General features: G+C 36.5%; 1 long non-coding RNA gene and 1 other non-coding gene across 2 annotated transcripts in view; one reads left to right on the top strand and one right to left on the bottom strand.

Annotated features, from left to right (window-relative positions):
• Positions 1-2,936: 2,936 nt before the first annotated feature.
• LOC123394605 lies at positions 2,937-3,043 on the bottom strand. The gene has a single exon (XR_006609364.1). It is a non-coding gene; the product is annotated as a U6 spliceosomal RNA (small nuclear RNA).
• A 13,348-nt stretch (positions 3,044-16,391) lies between these two features.
• The window catches only part of LOC101671424, a 28,557-nt gene continuing 21,321 nt past the window's right edge, over positions 16,392-23,627 (top strand). The window contains exon 1 of the long non-coding RNA XR_199672.3: positions 16,392-16,555. This is a non-coding gene — a long non-coding RNA (uncharacterized LOC101671424). The remainder of the gene's footprint in view (positions 16,556-23,627) is intronic.

Here is a 23,627-nt window from a genome sequence, read left to right on the forward strand (position 1 = left end):
TCACACCAATCAGAATGGCTAAAATTAACAAGTGAGGAAATGACAGATGCTGGTGAGGATGTGGAGAAAGGGGAACCCTCCTACACTGTTGGTGGGAATGCAGGCTGGTGCAGCCACTCTGGAAAACAGCATGGAGGTTCCTCAAAAGTTGAAAATAGAGCTACCTTATGACCCAGAAATTGCACTACTGGGTATTTACCCTAAAGATACAAATGCAGTGATCTGAAGGGGCACGTGCACCTGAATGTTTCTAGCAGCAATGTCTACAATAGCCAAACTATGGAAAGAACCTAGATGTCCATCAACAGATGAATGGATAAAGAAGAGGTGGTATATATACACAACAGAATACTATGCAGCCATGCAAAGAAATGAAATCTTGCCATTTGCGATGACATGGATGGAGCTAGAGGGTATTATGCTTAGCGAAATAAGTCAATAGGAGAAAGACAACTATCATATGATCTCCCTGATATGAGGAAGTGGAGATGCAATGTGGGGGTTTTGGGGGGTAGGAAAAGAATAAATGAAACAAGATGGGCTCAGGAGGGAGACAAACCATAAGAGTCTCTTAATATCACAAAACTCCCCCAGGGTTGCTGGGGGAGGGGGTCGGGAGAGGGTGGTGGGGTTAAGGACATTGGGGAGGGTATGTGCTGTGGTGAGTGCTGTGAAGTGTGTAAACCTGGTGTGTAAACCTGGTGATTCACAGACCTGTACTCCTGGACCAATAATATATTATATGTTTATAAAAAAATTTTAAATAAAAGAGTACATGCTTTGGAAGCACAGGTACCCGAGGGGGGGGAGAAAGAGAGAGAGAGAGAACATGCTACAGTTGCAAGACAGTATACTCCAAAGGCAAATGCAAATGACATTGGCTCTTTTTCTATTATTTGGATTAGCTGATGTTTTAGATTAATTACTATTATGGGTGAACTCTGCCTCTACCACCTTCCTGTAATATTGATCTCATTGAGTATATAAGTGCTTCTTTTAACTTAAAAAAAAAAAAAAAGAGTCTGCCTTTGGCTCAGGTCATGATCTCAGAGTCCTAGGATCCAGTCCCACATTGGGGCTCCCTGCTCTGTGCGGAGTCTGATTCTCCCTCTGCTCATTCTCTCCATTCTCTCAACCCCTCTCTCTCTCTCTCAAATAAATTAAACCAAACAAACAAACAAAAAACCAAAAAACATTTCTTCTTCCTGGGCCTCAACTTAACTACCTTTCCTATCCTGCCTTGGCAGTTAGTGTGAGCCTATGACTGAGTTCTTGTCAGTGACACATAAATAGAAATGATACATGCCATTTCCAGACCTTGCCCTTAGAAACCATTCTCATGAAATTCTTCATGATCTTTCTCCTTTGACTGATTTGATATAACCAAGCATTGTAGCATTGAATACTGCATGCAGAGGCTAGAAAAATCACTCAGAAGAAAAGGCTAAATTCACTCTTCTTTATTACTGTGTGAAATGGATTTGGGCCCCAGAGTATTTTTCCATTGTCACCAAGCACTGAGGCTTTGCAAGTACATGATGGAGAGAGACTGAGGGAGAGAAGAGCTTTGCTTCCTGGTTCCAGTGTATGCTCACTCACAGGCTCCTGTGTCACTTGCAGCTTCTTCATCTTCTGCCTCCTACGGTGCCTGGCGGTCAGCAGCTTCCCCCAGTGATATTGTAGCAGAATGCCTCTGGGGAGATGTATCCCTGTAAATAGCTTTCTCTGACAACCCAGACATCAGATTTTTAGGAGGTTTTGCTGACACAGTACCACAGTGACTTCTCTGTCATTCAGTGAGACATGGCCATGCCCTCTCCACCAAGGTGAAGATCTCAGTCTTTTAAAATGTTTATTCTAAAGAATTTTAGAACTATATATTTTAAAATCTTTGCGGGAACAAGGGAAATTTTTAAAAATCATTTTTATTAACATATAATGTATTATTTGCCCCAGGGGTACAGGTTTGTGAATCATCAGGCTTACACATTTCACAGCACTCACCACAGCACATACCCTCCCCAATGTCCATAACCCAACCACCCTCTCCCTACCCCCCTCCCTGCAGCAACCCTCAGTCTGTTTTGCAAGATTAAGAGTCTCTTATGGTTTATCTCCCTCCCAATCAGATCTTGTTTCATTTTTTTCTTTCCTTACCCCCCAAGTCCCTCGCCCTGCCTCTCAAATAAGGCAAATTTTTATTTATAGCATATCTCGATCTTGATGATACACTGTCCTTTTTTTTTTATTTTTCCTCTTGAGTATAGTTGATACACAGTGCTGCACTAGTTTCTGGTGTACAACATAGTGATTCAACATCTTTATGCTTTGTGGTATGTTTACCACAAGTGTAAGTCACCATCTGTCACCATATGATACTATTACAATGCCATTGACTACATTCCTTATTCTATATGCTCCACTCTGTTGGCCCATTCATTCTGCAGTTGGAAGCCTGCATCTCCCCACTCCCCCTCACCCATACTGCTCATACCTCTGCCCCTCTTCCCTCTAGTAATCGTCAGTTGTTCTCTGAACTTATAGGTCTCATTCTGCTTTTTGTTTGTATATTTGTTTTTTAGATTCCACATTTAAGTAAAATAATATGGTATTTGTCTTTCAGCTATTTGACTTACTTCACTTAGCAGCATACCCTTTAGGTCCATCCATGTTGTCACGAAGGGCAAGATATTATCCTTTTTGGGGCTGAGTAATATTCCAGTAAATATGTGTGTCTGTGTATACATACATATATGTATATATATTCATATATTTATGTGTATGTATGTATATACATATAAATATATGTACACACAGATATGTATACATGTATATTTATGTATATGCACACATGTGTCTATAAAATATACATGTATGTATACATCTTCTTATATATTCATCTATTGATGGACATTTTAGGTTGCTTCAATGTCTTAAGAAATATGGACTGCTTTAGGAATTTGCATGATATCATTGTACAACAGCCATGCTAATCTTCTCTATATTGTTCCCATTTTAGTATATGTGCTACTGACATGAGCACTAACCTATATGATTTTGAAGAATTCCATTTTTCCTTTTTTTTTATTTAAGGGAAAAGGAATTATTACATTTATTCAGAGTCAGAGTGCTCATTGTCATTAATATTTCATTTAGTAGCCATTCATCTTTCTGAATGACTACAGAAATGCCTTTACTTAATTCCATCAGAATTTGAGTCTAAGTTAAGAATTACATTTTGTGGGGTACATTTGATATTCAGATAAATATATTTCATAAGCATTCCATTTTAGATTTAGTCAGAAATTAAAGTTTGTAAATTCTTTGGACATAAATGTCCAAAGTTCAGAGATAGATGCTTTATTTTACTTCCCCACTCTTACAGAAATGTAATTCTATATTTTTGCCTTCAGAGGAGTAATTCACACTTTATTTCCACTATATATCAAATAACAATGCTTCTGCAGTAACTGATTATAGTAAAAAATATATCTATTTGAATTTTTTAACTGTAGTGTGAGTGACTAGTATCATTTTTCTGTATTACAAAAGTTTTCATAGACCTATGGAGTGTTCTGTGTTAACATATTTAAAATGAAAACTTCTTGATGTTAAACCCAGAATAAAAAGTATTTTGAAAAGTTGAGCCTATATGAATATATTTTTGAACTGAAAAGTCACATATATTAATACAAAGACCCTGAGTATATAATATACTTTATTCCTAGTCTAAGCAATTTTTCTACTATGAAGCATGGCTATTGGTATTTAAGAATAACTCATGTGCATTATTATACATTTAAATGCAGTATTACCAAGATAATGGTTTAAATTTAGGTAATTAGGGGCGCCTGGATGGCTCAGTGATTGAAGCCTCCGCCTTCGGCTCAGGTCAGGGTCTCAGGGTCCTGGGATAGAGTCCCGCATCAGGCTCTCTGCTCGGCGGGGAGACTGCTACCCCCTCTCTCTCTGCCTGCCTCTCTGCCTACTTGTGATCTCTCTTTCTGTCAAATAAATAAATATTAAAAAAAATAAATTTAGGTAATTAAAGATTTGACTTGTACACACACACACACACACACACTTTAATTAAGGACATATACTTGTACATATATACTTAAATTGTTAGTATGAGTCTCACATTTTCATGAGTCATTTATCTGACTTCAGTATTATAGAAACAGAAGTTTCTAATTCTTATAAGAAATGCTCAGATTTTATTAATGAGTCTAATAGGCCAATTAACAAAAAGAAACAAGTAAACCAAGCTTTTTAGTTATTTTTAGTTATTTATTATTATAAATTGTGTACTAACTGATATGAAGTGGAACAGAAATCTAAATACACTTTCCAGACTTATTAGAAAGTGTATGTTGTTTGTACTCATTAAAGGGATCTTGGATTATGTTACAAATTATTTAAAGCAAACTGAAGTAAAAGTCTGAATCCAGTGCTAATGGGGAAATCATTGAACTTTCTGTTCCAGCCAGTGGCAATTTGCCTGTATATGAACAGCCAAGAAGCTGTATCCTGCTTTGCAGCTTGTACAGTATAGAGAAATAGCCTTCTGTCTCTTTGAGGAAGAAGCCTTGAGAAGCAGCAGCCTTGTGAATATCAAGTACCTGATTCCAAACTCAACCATCTCATCTACCTATATTTCTCTGAACACATATTCACTAACAAACTATTGTTTAAGTAAAACAGGTTTGTCTTTTGTTTGATCACCTATCATCTAGGGAACTGAGGCCTGTGTTTATGCAATAATTTGCAGTATTGTGAATACTAGAATGTCCCTAGGCAAGTTTTTGCATTAATGTAATAATAAAACAATGCTCAGGTTAATTGCTTTTATTGAGCTGGTCTTGAATTATAGCAGGCATATAAAATTATAGCAGATGTGATTCTAGGATCCCAGGGAAAACCCATTTCCCAGAAGAACATCACTACAATTACAAAGGTGCAAATACCTGTCCTGATATTTTAATGTTTGGAAAGTACATACAGATACAGATTTAATAATTAGATATCTCTGGGAATAATGAGCCACTTCAAATTACACTAAATGCCAACAGCAGCTATTGGATTGCTTTTGGAGAACCGGGGGAAAGAGAGAGTACTGGGTGCCTCACAGGAAACTAGGAAAATACAGGACAAAAGGAATGCAGAAAAGAGCTTTTGAGAGACAATATAAATTTAAAACTTTGACTAAGAGTTATACAAAATTGTGCATATTTCCAGAATTTTAAAGCATATTGACAGTTTGTTATATTTACTTTAGATCCCATTTTAAATAGTGAAAATTAAAGTTGAGGTTCTATCTTTCCCTTTCTAGGGTATGTGCTGCTGCTTCTCTCTGCAGGCAATCCCTGTAGTGTTTCTGTGTATCCAGTCCATATTCCCAAGCTTTCATTACATAAGTATGTGTCTGAAACAAATGTATAGTCATTGTCCCATTTATTTAAAAATTTACATAACTGATTTCATATACAAATAACTTCTTACAACTTGCTTTTTTCACTCAAGATATTTTAGAGCTGTAACCATTTTAACTGCTGCGTAATGTCATCTGTTTGAATGCATCGCAAAGTGTTCATCCATCCCTCTCCCATGGACATTTAGATTATTTTCAGATCTTCACCATTACAAGTCAATATTCCTTTAAAAAAAAAAAGATTTTATTTATTTATTTATTTATTTATTTATTTATTTATTTATTTATTTGAGGGAGAGAGGGTGAGAGAGAGCATGAGAGGGAAGAAGGTCAGAGGGAGAATCACACTTCCCCAGGAGCTGGGATCCTGATGCGGGACTCTGTCCCGGGACTCCGGGATCATGATCTGAGCTGAAGGCAGCCACTTAGCCAACTGAGCGCACCCAGGTGCCTACAAGTCAACATTCATGATCATGGGTGCTTAAGCTTTTGTGGGAAAGCCTCTCTAAGGAGTTGTTAGGTATTAGGGTATCCCCACTAGTCACTTTTCTAGTCACTAGTCACTGGGAAAGTTTCTATTCTTGGCAGGTATAACTGTTTCATGGAGGGATGCCTACTTAGATAGATACAAACATAAAAATGCTTAAAATCATACTCTTCTGTTTCATTTATTCTTCTCCTACCCCCTTAAGCCCCCATGTTGCATCACCACTTCCTCGTATCAGGGAGATCATATGATACTTGTCTTTCTCCGCTTGACTTATTTCGCTAAGCATGATACGCTCTAGTTCCATTCACGTTGTCTCAAATGGCAAGATTTCATTTCTTTTGATGGCTGCATAGTATTCCATTGGCGATTCACAAATCTGTACCCCTGGGGATAAAAATATATGTTCAAAAAAAAAAACCCCAAAAAACAAAAAAAAAACCAAAACTATACACTTTTGAATCCCCTCATGCAAACTGCATTTCTAATAATACAAGCTTTTTTGTTTTTTTTTTTTTAACCTTTATAGTTTCTTTAGTGTAATATATTTACTCAAATTTTCAGTTTCTTCTTGAGGTCAAATTTAATGGTTTTCTCTTTTGCTAGGAAGTCATCCTTCTTGAGAGGTTTACAAGTTTGTCATTGTTCTTGAGAGGTCTATAAAATTACAGAATTACATACAAATTTTAATTATTTGCATTTTCCTTTGTCTAAGGTTCCATTCTCCTTTCTAAATTCATTTATATGCTTGCCTCTTTTTTCTTTTTCTTTAAGATTTATTTATATATTTTAGAGAGAGACAGAGAGAATGTGAGCAGGGGAAAGGGCACAGGGAGAGGGAGAGAGAGAATCCTAAGCAGACTCTCTACCAAGTACGGAGGCTGCCATGGGACAGATCTCATGACTGAGAAATCATGACCTGAGCACAAACTATGAGTCGACACTCAACCAACTGAGCCACCCAGGCACCCACTTCTGTTTTTTCTGATCAGATTAACCACTAATCTTCATATTTTCAAAGAACCAGCTTTGGATTTTCATTTTTTTCATTAAAAGTTAACTTGAGGGTGGCTCAGTGGGTTAAGCCTCTGCCTTTGGCTCAGGTCATGATCTCATCGTCCCGGGATGAGCCCCACATTGGGCTCTCTGCTCAGCGGGGAGCCTGCTTCCCCCTCTCTTGCTGCCTGCTGCTCTACTTCTGATCTCTTTCTCTCTCTCTGTCAAATAAATAAATAAATAAATGAACAAAAATCTTAAAAAAAAATTAACTTGAGTATTCCTCATTAATTTCATCTTTATAATTTTTAAAATTTGTTAAATTTGTTAAAATTTGTTTTTATAATTTTGTTGGTGAGTACCAAATTATTTTAGTTTTCATCTCAATAATGTTTTTGTTGTGCCTCATTAGTTTTGGTATGTATTTGGTAAATATTTATTGAACGCTTGCTGTGTTCACTAATTTAGGAACACATAAACACAAAATTCTTGCCATAAACGTGCTTACATTCTAGTAAAGTTTGCATACTACTTTATGTGCTATGTAGTTTTTTGTTCCACATTTTGTTTGATCTTTTTTATGCAAGGCTCTCGATAAGAGCAAGTGCTAATATCTGAGTACTTGAGGGTTTTTCTTTTAAAACTTTGTTTCTGGGGTGCCGGGGTGGTGCAGTCAGTTAAGCGTCTAAGTCTTGGTTTCAGCTCAGGTTCTGGTCTCAGGGTGAGATCCAGCCCCAAGTCAGGCTTTGTGCTCAGCATGGAGTCTGCTTGAAGTTTCTCTCTCTCTCCATCTGCCTTTCCCATACCCCTAAAATGAATAAATCAATTAAAAAAAATCTTTGTTTCTAACTTAATTGGATTTTATTCTGACAACAAGGCTTTCTTTAGAGCCAAACAAATCAATTTGGTAAATATATGCTGTATATTTTTTATTGTCAAGATCTGTATCATTCTGAAATAAACCTATTGGAGGCTTTTATTTTAATAGTATACATATAAAATTCCTTTTCCATTTTGAATGTTTTTGCTTTATATAGTTAATTACTTGTGTTTTTAAATTTAAGTTTTATTTTTTCAGTGTTCCAAGATTCATTGTTTATGCAGCACACCCAGTGCTCCATGTAATACATGCCCTCCTTAATACCCACCACCAGGCTCACCCAATTCCCCACCCCCCTCCTCTCTAAAACCCTCAGTGTATTTCTCAGAGTTCACAGTCTTTCATGGTTTTTCTCCCCCTCCAACTTCCCCAATTCATTTTTCCTTTCCTTCTCCTAATGTCCTCCATGTTATTCCTTCTGCTCCACAAGTAAGTTAGCTTAATAACTTAATTGTTTTGTACATATTAATTTATAACTATTGTATTTTCTTTGTTAAGTTGTAGAAGAACTTCTATTTTGATATATCTGTTTGTATCCTGTTTATTGCTTTTAACTTTAAATTTCATCCTGTTGATATTCCCATTTTTGTTTGCCTTTGCCTGGTATTTTTTTCTTTTCTTTTCCTAACTTGATTTTTTCCACCATAACTTTATGGTAAGTGTATTTCTTTGAAGCAACAAATAGCCTGTTTTTTTTTTTCTATTGAGAAATAAATGGTGTACATTGCTGTGTATGTTTAAGGTGTATCACATGATGGTTTGTGAAATGATTACCACATAGGTTATATATCCTATATTGTAGAATGATTACCACAACAGGCTTAGAGCCTAGTTGACATCCATTATATATCTCATATAAATACAATAAAAAGAAAAGAAAAAAAATCTCCTAGTCATGAGAACTCTTAGGATCTCTCTTCATGTTTTTTTGTTGTTGTTGTTTTAACTCAGTCCGATTAATGATAGATTTTAGTGTTCACATTTAGTGTAATGCCCGATTTGCTTGGTTTATTCCTTCTGCCTTCATGTCTGTGATTTATAGTTTTTGTTAAGCTCTTCTGTTCTTTTTCATTTCTTTTCCCCTGGGTTGAGAAAGTTGCAGTCTACTTCCTTTATTTCCCTCTTCCAATGTTATATGGATCATATATTTCTTTATCCATATTTTCCTGTATTTTTAATTTATATTGTAGTAGAAATAATTTTTCTATGGTATAGGGCTTTGGCTTGGAATGCATTTTTGATTTTTTAGTGTCAGAAGTTTATAAGACCCAGACTGCTCTAGCCTCAATTATAGTATAATCCATAATAGTCTTTACTCACTGTGGATCGGAAGTTTCCTTGTGCATCTTAGATTGGTCCACTGTGCTTTCCAGAGGGTGCTTATTCATAATTTTAGCGCTCTCCCATGCTCAGGGCTAGCTAATGCCTAAGTGCCTTCTCTCTACTTCCTTCCATACACCATGATATCAAATGGATTTTAGTGGCTTTTACCACCTCCTTATTTGTGGGGATGTCTTATCACCTAGTTTTGTTGTTGATGTCTCAAAGATCCATGGCTCTTTGTTTTTGCTCTACTAGTTGCTCTCTTTTTATGAAAGGTCTTGAGAGATTCATAAACCAAGTCCTCACTGCCAAAATCTTTCACAGTGCCTCCTCTTTGATTTACTTTTTTTGATAGAAAAATCTGGCTTCTCTGTGAAGAGACAGTAAGGAGAGTAATAAGAGGTATTGTAATAACACTGACAAGAAAGTGTGGTGGCATGGTATTGAGAAGTGGGTCACATTCTGAAATCTCTGCTAGTGTATTCTTATTGTTTTTTAATTCAAGGCCACGTTTTCTTCTACAGCTATTCTGTTTCATTGGAAATTTGTTCTGTGATTCTTTTGCCTGATGGCCTTTTGTAGATGTGATTTTTCCTTGTTGGCTCATTACAGCTCAGGTCTGGCCATGCAGTATTTGCAACTGTGGGAGCTGCAGAGGTGGTGGAATGTGGAAGAGGGGTTTCTGTCTCTGTAGCCTGCTATTGTAGAGACAGGCAGCCTGTCAGTTGTTTGTTGAGGCATCTGGCACATCCACTTTGTTGTTTCTGTGCTCTCCAAACCTGAACTGCAAGAAAAATTTTGTTCTCACAGTCATTCTTTATTGGTCTTTCCAGGGTCAGGAACACTTTCCACATTCATAAAATGCTAATGGCAACTTTACCTTGGGAACTCTCATTGCTTTTCATTCTTTGTCTTTGGCCTGACACTTGGATAGAGCCACACTAGTTCCGTGTGCCAGAATGAGTTCAAAGTCTGCAAACCTATAGATTCCAGGAGGCATTTGGCCAGGAAAGAGAAATAGCTTAAAGTTCAGAGTCACTATGCTAAAAGAATTTGCTCTTGGAAATGCTCTTTCTATGCCAAATATCTTTAAAATTGTCAGAACTTGATTAATCTTATCTTAATATACATGTGGATTCAGTATATTTAGTTAATAGATTGCCCTTATTGTAAGTTGTCAAATATATTGATAAAACTATGAAGACCATAAAAGAATTATTCTACTTTAGGAAGAAAATATAATATTATTTTTTAATCTAAATTTTTCTCGAACTTTTTGCTTTTCAAGATTATTTGGAAATAGAAAGAAATATAACAGGGTTCTTGTTCTCTGGGTGTTTATAGTCTGTTTAAAAAATGGCATATAGGGGCACCTGGGTGGCTCAGTGGGTTAAGCCTCTGCCTTTGGCTCAGGTCAAGATCCCAGGGTCCTGGGATTGAGCCCCGCGGGCTTTCTGCTCAGCGGAGAGCCTGCTTCCCCCTCTCTCTCTGCCTGCCTCTCTGCTTGCTTGTGATCTCTGTGTGTCAAATAAATAAATAAATAAAATCTTTTAAAAAATGGCGTATATTCATTATTTTTTATCTCAATTTTTCTTGAACTTTTTGCTTTTCAAGATTATTTGGAAATAGAAAGAAATATAACAGGGTTCTTGTTCTCTGGGTGTTTATAGTCTGTTTTAAAAATGGCATATAGGGGCACCTGGGTGGCTCAGTGGGTTAAGCCTCTGCCTTTGGCTCAGGTCAAGATCCCAGGGTCCTGGGATTGAGCCCCGCGGGCTTTCTGCTCAGCGGAGAGCCTGCTTCCCCCTCTCTCTCTGCCTGCCTCTCTGCTTGCTTGTGATCTCTGTGTGTCAAATAAATAAATAAATAAAATCTTTTAAAAAATGGCGTATATTCATTATTTTTTATCTCAATTTTTCTTGAACTTTTTGCTTTTCAAGATTGTTTGGAAATAGAAGGAAACATATGACAGGGTTCTTGTTCTCTGGGTATTTACAGTCTGTTTAAAGAATGGCATATATCAATTTTAAAAAGAAAGAAAAGGAAAGAAAGAAAAGAGTATCTCATTTAAGGCAGTGCAGTTCCATCTGTGCTTTGTGGACAAGTGCCATAGAAATTCAGAGGAAATACAGACTTCTGGCAGCAGTTACCTTAAGTTTAGAAATTGGGAAGTTCTTCATATTTCATGTTGATATGGCTAACCAATGGTAAGTTAAGTTTTATTCTACAAACATCTATTCATTAAAACTATGCGCCAGGCCCTGAGGATTCAACAAAGGCAGCAACACTGATACTCCTTGCCTGGAATTAATGATTTAGGAGGCTCTACTCAGGACGGCATCCATCTTGGACTGATTCTGTTTTTGAGCTTTGTGATAGATTTAGTTCCCCACCAACAACATACATATGTATACGGTTTGACCAATCAGTCAAAAACAATGTCCCTAATGGCTTGTGCTTCCAAGGAGATCAGCAGATGCAGTGACACTGCAGTTAAGCTTTGGAAAGTTCCTATGAACATGATAAAAACCTAAATTTCTCAGTGTTTGTCTGTTCTGGATATAGAGATGGAACTTGCACTTATTCATTTCTAATGCTGATCTCATTAGAGAGTATGTGAAAAATGTAAAACCATACATTTTTACTTAAAAATTATGATTCATGCTTCACTGGTGCTGAAACATTTTGTTTAGATGCAACTCAATTATCTTTCAACTGAGTCATTTTCAACACTTATTTTAAGCAATTGATTTTCAGTAATAATTCATTAATCTTTGTGATGTTAAAATCATTAGCAATAATAAAATCTTTGTACAGAGTGGTCTGAGCAATATATAATTTCATTATGGAGCTAAGTGACATGCACCCTTTTTGGCTATTCATGATAAGAAAGCATAAAGACAAATAAGTGTTTTTTTTTCTTTTTTTAAAGATAAATTAATTCTGTCTTTTTTATTCTGTTTAAGAATTCACGCTTATCCTCCTTCAGTTTTGAATAAATATAACAAGAAAGGTCACTGAACTAATATTAGACACTGTGGTATTAAATCCTGGAGAAAAGTTGTATAAAAAGGAAATTTATTTCATATTTTAAATTTAGTTCCAATCATGAAAACATAATACTGATGCTTCTAAATAGGTTTGTGAAATGTTTTTCAGTAACCCAGGGGCTGTTTTGAGGCCTTGGCCATGGTCTGTAAAAATTAAAGTCTGAAAAATCCAGATATTATTTTCAGTGAAATAAAAATCTATTCACTAATGTAGTGATTTGTCTTACTCATGGCTCATATTAAGGTATGGAATAAAATCTACAAAAGCCTGTGACATTACTCAATGTCTGAATGGCTAATGATTTTGAAAAGTATCATAAATACTTTCAAAATGACAAAGCATTAAAAAAAGTCCTATTCAACTTGAAATTATTCAGTAAATTCTTGACAAAGGGGCCTTTGGCCACTTCAGATTCATAATGTCTTAAGTATAATATTAAGTATGTGCATATCTAGAACACTAGAATTCTTTAAAAAAATGTCAAGAATTCAAAACTTTTTATTTCTACGACAGTTTCATGGTTGCCATGGCTTCAACAGAAGTATTAAAGTATTCAAAATTTTTTCCAGCAGTCTGTGACTTTTCAGTATTGTTGCTAGAATGGAACCAGGGGCTCTCAGTGGCTATAGGAGCTTTGTTACTCTCACCAGAGCACAAAGCTAGTGAAGGTCATGTCTGAATTTATTTACAGAATCCTATCTGCAACAGATTAACTGTTGAATATTTATACACAGAACATGTTAGGAATTCAGGAAAGATTTCTCTGCGGCTTACCTTAGAATTCACGTTTTCTTTAATTTGGTCAATTTTAAAATCCCAAAGTATAATGTGTAGATATTTGCTTCCAGAAGACTATACTGACTGCCCTCTTTCTTGGGCCTCACTGTATCATAACCCCTGTGCCACTGGATGAACTTCCAATACCCCTGACTCATCAGAAAGCTCCTTCAGGCAAACAGCCATGTCACATTTGTCTTTGTACTTTCACTGCCGGGTCAGTGCCTGCATCATAGTGAGGGAAAACATGCCTATGGGATTAATCAATCCCAGGTTTAAATTCAAGAGAGACAACAAACTGATGAGGAAGGCAAGTAAGATAATCTTTTGTGTGATTACATAGTGTATCAGCTTACTTAGATGTACAAGTTACTTATCATCCATTTCCTCTTTACAACTCTTTTTCTTCTCTTTATAGACTACAGTTTTCTACCAAAGTTCTTGTAAAAACACAGAATGAATGAAGATCCCCAGGGGCCAGAAGCTTGGTCTGAAGGGATTGTCATAGTTGCAATATTTTTATGTTTTGTATTTTTAAAATGTGAAATTTCCTGGGGCGCCTGGGTGGTTCAGTGGGTTAAGCCCCTGCCTCCCGCTCAGGTCATGATCTTGGGATCCTGGGATCAAGTCCTGCATTGGGCTGCCTGCTTGGTGGGGAGCCTGCTTTCCCCTCTCTATCTCTGCCTGCCTCTCTGCCCACTTGTGATCCCAGTCTGTCAAATAAATAAATAAAATCTTAAAAAAAATAATAAAATAAAAATGTGAAATTTCCCATTATCCATCTGTATTTTATTATAAGCTATATATAAACACATTTATAAACATAATCTCCTATATTTATTTGATTATAAGTATGATTTTTTTCTCTAAATCTTTAAATTAGATAGGGTATATTCATTTTATTTATCCTATGGATTTTTATAGCTTCTGATGATAAATGTGACATCAAGATATCTCTCTTCAACAATAGGCCATTTCTGGAAACACAGCCCACTTTTCAACTATGAGCATCTTGATTTCTTCCCCACATAACACTTCTGTGAGCTCAAATTTGTTCTGAAATAATATATTAAAATTTTAAATGATAATAAATTTAGATTTCTTGATTGATCAATCATGATCAGAAATATTATCCTCTTAGAGAATACAGAAAATATTAAAAATATTACACAACAGAGGGAAAAACAGTGTATTCTTTCTATTGCCATTTACTAAAATGATTCCTTCATTCTTTACCTCATCCATTTATCACATTATCAGCCATCTAAGGTGTTTATGACTCTTGAGGAAAGACAGGCAAGAAAATGACTTATCACAGTCTAAAATAGAATGTCCGTGCTGTAACAGAGATGAAATTCCTAGTGTGGGAGTGCAGGGAGAGGTGAACATAGAGATATAGAATGGGGAAGCTCTTTTGGAGGAAGGTGTGTATACATGCAGCTAATTGGAGTGCCAGGATTTAAAGTTTGGTATAAGAAAATCACCACCAGTCTGCTAGTAGAAGACTACCAAACTGGTTTATTGCAGCCAATAAAGAATATGAGATTAGAATGAAATGTCTACTGTATGTGGACCCTAATATGAAAAATAGAATATTGGGGAGCTTGCACAACCCTCAGCAGAGCAGTCCAAGATTTAGCTGCCTGGGCTCCTTTTATTTATTTGTTATTTGTTACTTTTATTTTTATTTTTAACTGGGCTCCATACCTTGCATGGAGCCCAGCATGGGGTATGAACTCACCACCCTGAGATCAAGACCTAAGCTGAGATCAAGAGTTGGATGCTCAACTTAATGAGCCACCCAGCGGCCCCTGGGCTCCTTTTAAAGAAGTTTTATTATTCCATACTAATTATTCCATTCCTCAGATTTGTGCACTTAATCGTAAAGGTGTAGACCTTGACTGGAAGAACTCAGAAACTAAAAGATAAATATTGGTAAAATGGTGTAATGATCCCATCAAGATTTTGAAATAATTGAATAGATTATAATTATCTAATAGACATTGTTCCTGATGTTGTAGTTATGCCTGACCTTACTGACATGAACGTCCATTTATTCCTCATGACATTCAGGGCAACAGTACCAACAGATTCTTCTGTGTTGTTCAATGGGGATCCTTAGGGGAAACACCTTTGGCCCTTTTTAGGGTTATCCTTAATAACCAGAGATAAATATAAATGGAATAGGTTGAACTTTGAAATAATAAAGAATTATAATAGCACATTTTGTAGTATTTTAGAGGTTATAGTTTTTATACAGAAGTCTATGTAAATGGCCATTTGTTTATATTTCACTGACAATCAAGTGATTATTTCATAGTCATCCAGTTAACAGGCCACACATCTTGATCTTACTCTTTCACTCCTTTAGTTACAGTTGTTTCTGCTGAGACAAGGTGACTGCCGGTCAGGGATGCTCTAGTCTACAGGGAATTTCTACCCTGGGTTGATTTAGATGCCATTTCATGTCCTTGAGCCTCTAAGAATCCTCGATTCTGTGATTAAAAATTTCAACTCGGGCAGAAGCCTGTGGACTGTGCAGGAAAGTTTGGTCGATTTGGAGAATGCTCCCTCTGCAAAGCAGTAGAACTTGGACGTAGGCTGTCTATACAAAGTTAAGAAGGAAGATAACATAACTTAGGAATTTGTCCCTTGTAAGTTATATAGTAGTGGAATTAAACATAATTCACATTTTAAATCTCAGTTAATGATTAAAATAAGGCCCAAAGCCTCATTTGTGAAGACATTAAAAAATTGAATATATTTTAATCTCATGGTGTTGACCCATTATAACTCTTCTTTCGATTCCAAACTTCTGGAATAATTTTTTTTCACACATAAACACACAAGCATATTTTGATAACTCTGCTCAAAACTTATATTCTATCCTTGACTTATTATGATTCTTTCATTCAAATGTAGAAAAAAACCTATTGTAACTATTGTACCATAATCACTGAGGAATTGTCTACTTCTATTAATTTTTCAGGGATTACTTTTGCAGGCTTCTCTAACCAGTGACTACAAGGACAGTGACTCCAAGGACAATTGCCAGCTGCTATTTGAATGAGTTTAGCACTGTCCTTAATCAAATGACTAAAAGGCACTGTTTTAGCCAATAAACACTGTGAATCTCAAGGGCTTCATTCTTCTAAAACTCACAGTTTACATGGCAACCATTTGAAGAAGAGGCTCTGGAAGGGAAAAATATATAAATGTTTGTAGAGTAATTTAAATACTATTAATTGTGAACTATTAATGTTTTTTCTTCTTAGTCTTTCATTCTTTTCCCTGTGTGTTCACCATACACTTTTATTCCACTGTCATAGAATAGTTAGTGCTATGGACTGAATGTTTGTGTTCCCACTCCCAACACACACAAATTTTATATGTTGAAATCCTAACCCCTAAAGGAGGTGGTATTATTAGGTCTTTGGGAGGTGATTGAGTTATGAAGGTGGAGCCCCACAAATGGGATTAGTGTCTTGTAATAGATTGCCCCACAAAACTCTCTGGTTTTTCAGATTTTCCAGAGAAAGTTTGGCACTCTACCACCCAGAAGAGGTTACCATGCTGGCACTCTGGTCTTGGACTTGCAGTATCCAGAACTGTGAGAAATAAATTTCTGTTGCTTAATAGCTACCCAGTGTGGGTGTTTTTGCTACAACAGCCTGAGTAGCTAAGACAACTAGTAATCATTAATTCTGGAAGCAACTGGGATGGGGGAGGTGATGAAAAGTGTTACTAATTTATAGTTTTCTTTTTATTAAAAACACAAATTTAAGGCATTTGTGAAACACTTTGTAGGAAAATTAGATAAGCCCATACACTCATTTCTGGAGCTCCAGAAGAAAAACTCTTACTGGTAAAACCAACTTTTTGTTTTATTCCTGATAAGTCTCTTCAGCAATTCATACAACCCATGGCCAGAATGTTGGGAGCCTAATCATGACCAAAGCAAAATTCTTATGCCCCTCTTATTTTTAGCCCCACATTGCTGTTGCTCTCCCAAATATCCCCCAAAGTCTAAATAAAGGTTGGATAATAGGGTACAAGGCCTGAAAGCTTCCTCAGAAATTATTGGAAAACCAATGTGCTGGCAAATGCATCTGTCTATATCTATTTCTAAAGTACTAAATCCAATTTTGGAGCCTCCGAATGAAAATGCTCTATTTCTGGTACGGGCTGAGAACATCTCTGATGAAAGCTTACTCCAAAGGAACATCGTACTGAATGCTGGATAACAATATCTGGCTAGATAATAGATGAAATTATTTCCCCAGCCCATTCATTCAAAGTTTCTTTTAAAAATTAGTTTCCTACACTCTGGACACAAAACTTTGTGAAGCTTTATGATAATTAGGATAGTACCTTATAGGGTTGTTCATGTAAGGGTATTTTTTGGAGGAAAAATCTAGTATGGTTAAAATTTCTTTTATATTGAGATTGGAAAAGGAAACATAGGTTGAGGGGAAACTAGATGTGACTGGCAAAATGACATGTCCACCATAGAAGGACTTTAATATATTTTAGGCTTTTTCAGTCTACATTTTTTCCCTAGAAACTTAGATTAAACCTTATAGCTCAACACAAAAGATAAATAAAATGCAGAAGAAAATATGCCCTTTCTATTTCTGTGACAAAAATTAAATATTTTTGTCCACAAAACATGGTTTCTCGGGGCACCTGGGTGGCTCAGTGGGTTAAGCCTCTGCCTTCGGCTCAGGTCATGATCCCAGGGTCCTGGGATGGAGCCCCATGTCAGGCTTTCTGCTCAGCGGGGAGCCTGCTTCCCGCCCCCTCTGTCTGCCTCTCTGCCTACTTGTGATTTCTCTCTCTGTGTGTTAAATAAATAAACAAATAAATAAATAAAAACATGGTTTCTCACTGAAAGGAAATATCCCAAGGAGTCCATGTATCCTTTTAATTAATTCGATAATTTAAGAAAAAATTATTGTCCCCCCAAATCTTTGTGACTAACATCAGTGGCTATAGCATGATAATTTAAATCAGTCAGGGAAATTTTCTTAGAACCTGCCTTGATATAAAACCTCTTGTCAGGAAGCAAATACCTGGCATTATACATCTGGCTCAGGAGGCTGAGATACTGTATTATCAACCTAGAGACCCAAGGAAATTTTAATTCTTTAATGTGTTATCTGAATATAACACACTATTATATATCTAAGTCTATTTAAAATAAAGGGACCTGAAATCCCAGAGATATGTATTTAGCATGTTGGAGATTGCATTCTGAAAGGCTGGCTTTTGTGACAAAGCAGGACTGACTTGGAGAAAATTGAGACAGCTTATTCAGTGGAAGACAGAGTGAAAATTTCAGTGGCTAGGATGGTAACTGGTCTTCCCCTCTTTCCCTCCCTTTCTTTCTTCTCTGCTTTTCCTACCATTCCCGACTGCCCTGCCTTATTCCAGAAAAGACTGAAATATTTGACAATGACCATAAAGCATGCATTCTGTAAGAAAAATATAGTCCACATACTTTCAACAAACCCTTTTGAGGGCTGTATCAGTCAGGGTCCCAGTAGGAAAGAAATAGCACACTCCAAAGGGCAACTGAAAAAACTTGAGTAAAGGGGATGGTTATAAAGTGTAGGTAGGGCTGCAGGAATCAATCAAGAATGGTGAAATACCCAAGGACAGGCTGGCAAATAGCAGGAAGCTATTATCCTCTTTATGCTTGAAAGGACAAGGAAAAGGTAGATATTACAGGAAGCCAAAGAGTGACAAGGCAAGAGAAAACTACTGCCAAACCTTGGACCACCAAGCAAAATACAGAGAAAAAATACCCTGAATTCTGTGCCCTCTTTTACCATCTCTCCTTCTACTGGTGTCTCCCATCCAAAACCCAACGAGAAAGCTGAATGTAATAGACCCTGGCTGAAGCCAGAGCACAGAGCAGGATAGTGAAGACTGCAGAACTGATCTGAAAAGGCAAAGGATATCCAGTGCAAGTATGTGCCAGGCAATATATTAAACTTAGCATCTTTTTCTTTCCCTGAGATAATCTATATAATGTAGTAGATTAAGAGATTATAAGGGGAATGGATTTCTAGTTTCAGGAAAGAATTTACAAAAATTTCCCCACAGAAGTATCCACACCATCTCCATCACCTCATTTCCATTGTCTGGTCCACCTATTTTAAATGGGCATGAATCTACCTCACTCCCTGACTCTACTCTAGCCAGTCACAGTGACTAGTAACTTCCATCCTAACAGACCCAATAGCCATTTCTCTATTTCTTCATGATATTGGACACGACTGACTATTTCCACCTTCTCAAAATACTCTCCTTTCTTGTCTTTTGTGACACTTCACCCTTTCTTCATACTTCACATCCATTTCTTCTCATGCCCTTTGGCTAATGTCTCCTTTCTAATTGATTTCTATAGAACGTAGGAAGTAGAGTTTTGTCTTTGGTCTTCTTCTCTTCCCTAGATGGTATTTTCTGGTTTGGTGCTTTCAGCACTCTCTAATTCATATCTTTATCCAAGAACTTTTCCTGAGAATTCTAATGCCTGGCACCCACACGTGGATGTCTGATAGACATATCACACACACACACACACACACACACACACACACACACAGAGGCATATTCAATACCAGCATCTTGAGTTTATTCTCTAAACTTGTACCACCCTCAATTTTCTCATCTCCCTAAAAGATACTGCCATTGCTCAAGCCAAATTCTTACAAATCTTAGTTTTTCACTTTTTTCCCTTATGCATTGGCAAGTCCTGTCAATTTTACCTCTAGAACAATTTTTGAATTTACTTACTTCCTTAGGCTTCATTTGCCCGGAACATCGACCAAGCTGCCATTCTTTCCAACTGTATGACTGCATTATCCTCCAACTGATCTCCCTACTTCCATTCATTCCCTTGGAGTCTATGTTCTACAAAACTGCCAGAGTGCTCATTTAAAAATATTCATCAGAAAACCAGCTTTTCCCACTCAGACCTTTCATAGACTAAGATGCAAATTCCTTGCTCCAGCCCAGAAGACCCAATGATTGTGCTTTTTGCTATCACTTTAACCTAGTCTTTAACCATTCTTTTTGCTGGTGACTTCCCAGGCACAATAGTTTCTGTTCTACCAAAAAAATCAAACTCTTCTACTGTGCTTGGTATCATGTCTGCTAGAAAAGCTCATTAATTAATCATCAGCTGAAATTTCACCTTGACTGTGAAACTTTTTTCCTTCCCTCTGAGTCAGGGTTAATCTATCTTTCGTACTCCCACTACACTCTGTTCTGACCTAGAGGCAAAGAGCATCTTTAGTCACTCTTTCATACAAAGTTTTTTTTTACTCTAGAACAGAATATGCTCACCAAACAGGTGTTGTATTTATGAAAGAACCTTACAGATATTTTGTGAGAAGAAAAAGCTGAAATGAAATGCCCAAGATAGTTGTTTTCAGTGATGTGTAACATTATATAGAAGAGATAGAACATTTGTTTCCTTTTAGGACACTCCTGGGTTTAATGTGTAGAAGTTGGAAAAGGAGGTTTTGTTCAATTTAAGAAACTTCTAAAGATTAGAACTCTACAGCTATAACTGGAAGAGTATGTGAAATTAGACTGACTCACCAAAAATACCCAGGAGAACAGACTGGCTGACTGCAGATTCGTAGGGAAGAGATTCCTGCATGGGGTGTGAGGTTTTTTGTTGTTGTTCTGTTTGTTTGTTTGTTTACCACTACATTCTATATGGCCTGTATCACCCTCAGCTTCTGTGTTTTTATAAATTACAAAAGTTGCTTTCAACTTCTTAAATCTACTCTTACTTCAATTTCCAAGCCTATTTCCTATATACTCATCTGTATACTCATGTAACAGCTTTTTTGCCTCTTGATAATTCTCAATTCCTTTTTTTTTTTTTTTGAGGGGCGAGAGGGGCAGAGGGAGAGAGAGAGACTCTTAAGCAGGCTCCATGTCCAGTGAAGCCTTATATGGGGCTTGATTCTGACCCTGAGATCATGACCTGAGCTGAAGTCAAGAGTTGGACACCTAAGTGCCTGAGCTACCTGGCATCCAGTAATTCTCAATTCTTGCCTAGTTATATGATTTTAGGTGCATGGTTTTATTTCCTGCTAAACTGATTGAGTATTTATTGGCAGAGAAGCAGCATGTATATCAAGCAGTTCAGTATATAGTCTCCAAAACCAATCTGCCTCAGTTTGAATCATGCCTTTATCACTCACCAGATCTGGAGGCTATTACTACTTCTACTGCTACATCACACCTTATGTTTTTTGTATTCATTAATTACATCTAAGGTGTTATTAAGCTCTAAATCTGTTATTTGCTTGTATTTCATATGGTTCTACCTACTTAATTAATCCAGTTTAACCTTGGCCTATTTCTTTCATGGTACTTTTTCCCCCTTTATTTTATTTATTATTTCTTTTCAGTGTTCCAGAATTCATTATTTATGCACCACACCCAGTGTTCCATGCAATACATGCCCTCTATAATACCCACTACCAGGCTCACCCAACCTCCCATCACCTCCCCTCCAAAATTCTCAGTTTGGTTCTCAGACTCCACAGTCTCTCGTGGTTAATCTCCCCCTCCAATTTCCCCCAACTCCCTTCTCCTCTCCATCTCCCCAGGTCCTCGTATTATTCCTTATGCTCCACAAGTAAGTGAAACCATATGATAATTGACTCTCTCTGCTTGGCTTATTTCATTCAGCATAATCTCTTCTAGTCCCATCCATGTTGATACAAAAGTTGGGTATTCATCCTCTCTGATGGAGGCATAATACTCCATAGTGTATATGGGCCATACCTTCTTTATCTATTCATCCGTTGAAGGGCATCTTGGTTCTCCCCATGGTTTGGCGACTGTGGCCATTGCTGCTATAAACATTGGTGTACACATGGCCCTTCTTTTCACTACATCTGTATCTTTGGGGTAAATACCCAGGAGTGCAATGGCAGGGTCATAGGGAAGTTCTATTTTTAATTTCTTGAGGAATCTCCACACTGTTCTCCAAAGTGGCTGTACCAACTTGCATTCCCACCAACAGTAGAAGAGGGTTCCCCTTTCTCCACATCCCCTCCAACACATGTTGTTTCCTGTCTTGCTAATTTTGGCCATTCTAACTGGTGTAAGGTGATATCTCAATGTGGTTTTAATTTGAATCTCCCTGAGGCCTAGTGATGATGAACATTTTTTCATGTGTCTGATAGCCATTTGTATGTCTTCATTGGAGAAGTGTCTGTTCATATCTTCTGCCCATTTTTTGATATGATTATCTGTTTTGTGTGTGTTGAGTTTGAGGAGTTCTTTATAGATCCTGGATATCAACCTTTTATCTGTACGGTCATTTGCAAATATCTTCTCCCATTCCATGGGTTGCCTCTTTGTTTTCTTGACTGTTTCCTTTGCTGTGCAGAAGCTTTTGATTTTGATGAAGTCCCAAAAGTTTATTTTTGCTTTTGTTTCCTTTGCCTTTAAAGACATACCTTGAAAGAAGTTGCTGTGGCTGATATCAAAGAGATTACTGCCTACATTCTCCTCTAGGATTCTGATGGATTCCTGTCTCACATTGAGGTCTTTTATCCATTTCGAGTTTATCTTTGTGTACGGTGTAAGAGAATGGTCGAGTTTCATTCTTCTACATATAGCTGTCCAGTTTTCCCAGCACCATTTATTGAAGAGACTGTCTTTTTTCCACTGTATATTTTTTCCTATTTTGTCGAAGATTATTTGCCCATACAGTTGAGGATCCATATCTGGGCTCTCTACTCTGTTCACCTGGTCTATGTGTCTGTTTTTATGCCAGTACCATGCTGTCTTGGTGATCACAGCTTTGTAGAAAAGCTTAAAATCTGGCAACATGATGCCCTCAGTTTTATTTTTCTTTTTCAACATTTTTTCATGGTACATTAAAAAAAAATTCATCATTTCTTACAAAGAGTAATTCATATTGTTTGTAGAAATGTATTTTAAATAATAAATATATATTTCAGAGTAACTTCTAATGATTGAATAACATTACATTATGTATATATACTATAATTTGTTGCATAAATCATTTAAAATTAAGTATGATTTCAGTTTCTATTACTATAAATGGTAAATATCTTTCTTCAAACACATTTGCATATTTACCCCTCAATTTAAGTAGGATCAAGACATAGAAGTGAATTTCTGTGTTCAAAGACATGTACTTTGTAAGGTAATATATATTTCAGTTACTCTCCAGAAAGTTTCATGGCTTCTAATAGCATATTTTCTCATTTGATTCCTAATGTTGTTGTAACTAAAAGTAGTTTCCTCTTCTATTTATGTGTCACTATTTGTTTAGTAAATTAATTTTCAGTCTTCTATGTCAGTTCCAGGACACATTAATTTATTTCAAGATACTTCAGCCATTTCTCTAATTTTCCATCATATGTTTTTTAGGTGCATGATTTTTCTATGATAATTACTTAGTGCATCTTTAATTTCTTCTAACATATTAAAATGTTTAATACATTGGTTTTTACTTTCTAATCTACAAGGAATAATTTAATTAGGAATCTTATTACTTATCCACATATTTAAGAAGGAAGAAGGGTATAATTTACTCATTAGTGCTATACTGATTTTTTTCTCTGTAGAAATAGCTTTGAGCTATTCTGTATATCAAAGCATTTATATTAATAGCT

The sequence above is a fragment of the Mustela putorius genome, unplaced genomic scaffold (genome assembly GCF_011764305.1).
Source record: "Mustela putorius furo isolate JIRA1106 unplaced genomic scaffold, ASM1176430v1.1 tig00003834_pilon_pilon_pilon, whole genome shotgun sequence".
In the NCBI taxonomy this organism is placed as follows: Eukaryota; Metazoa; Chordata; class Mammalia; order Carnivora; family Mustelidae; genus Mustela; species Mustela putorius.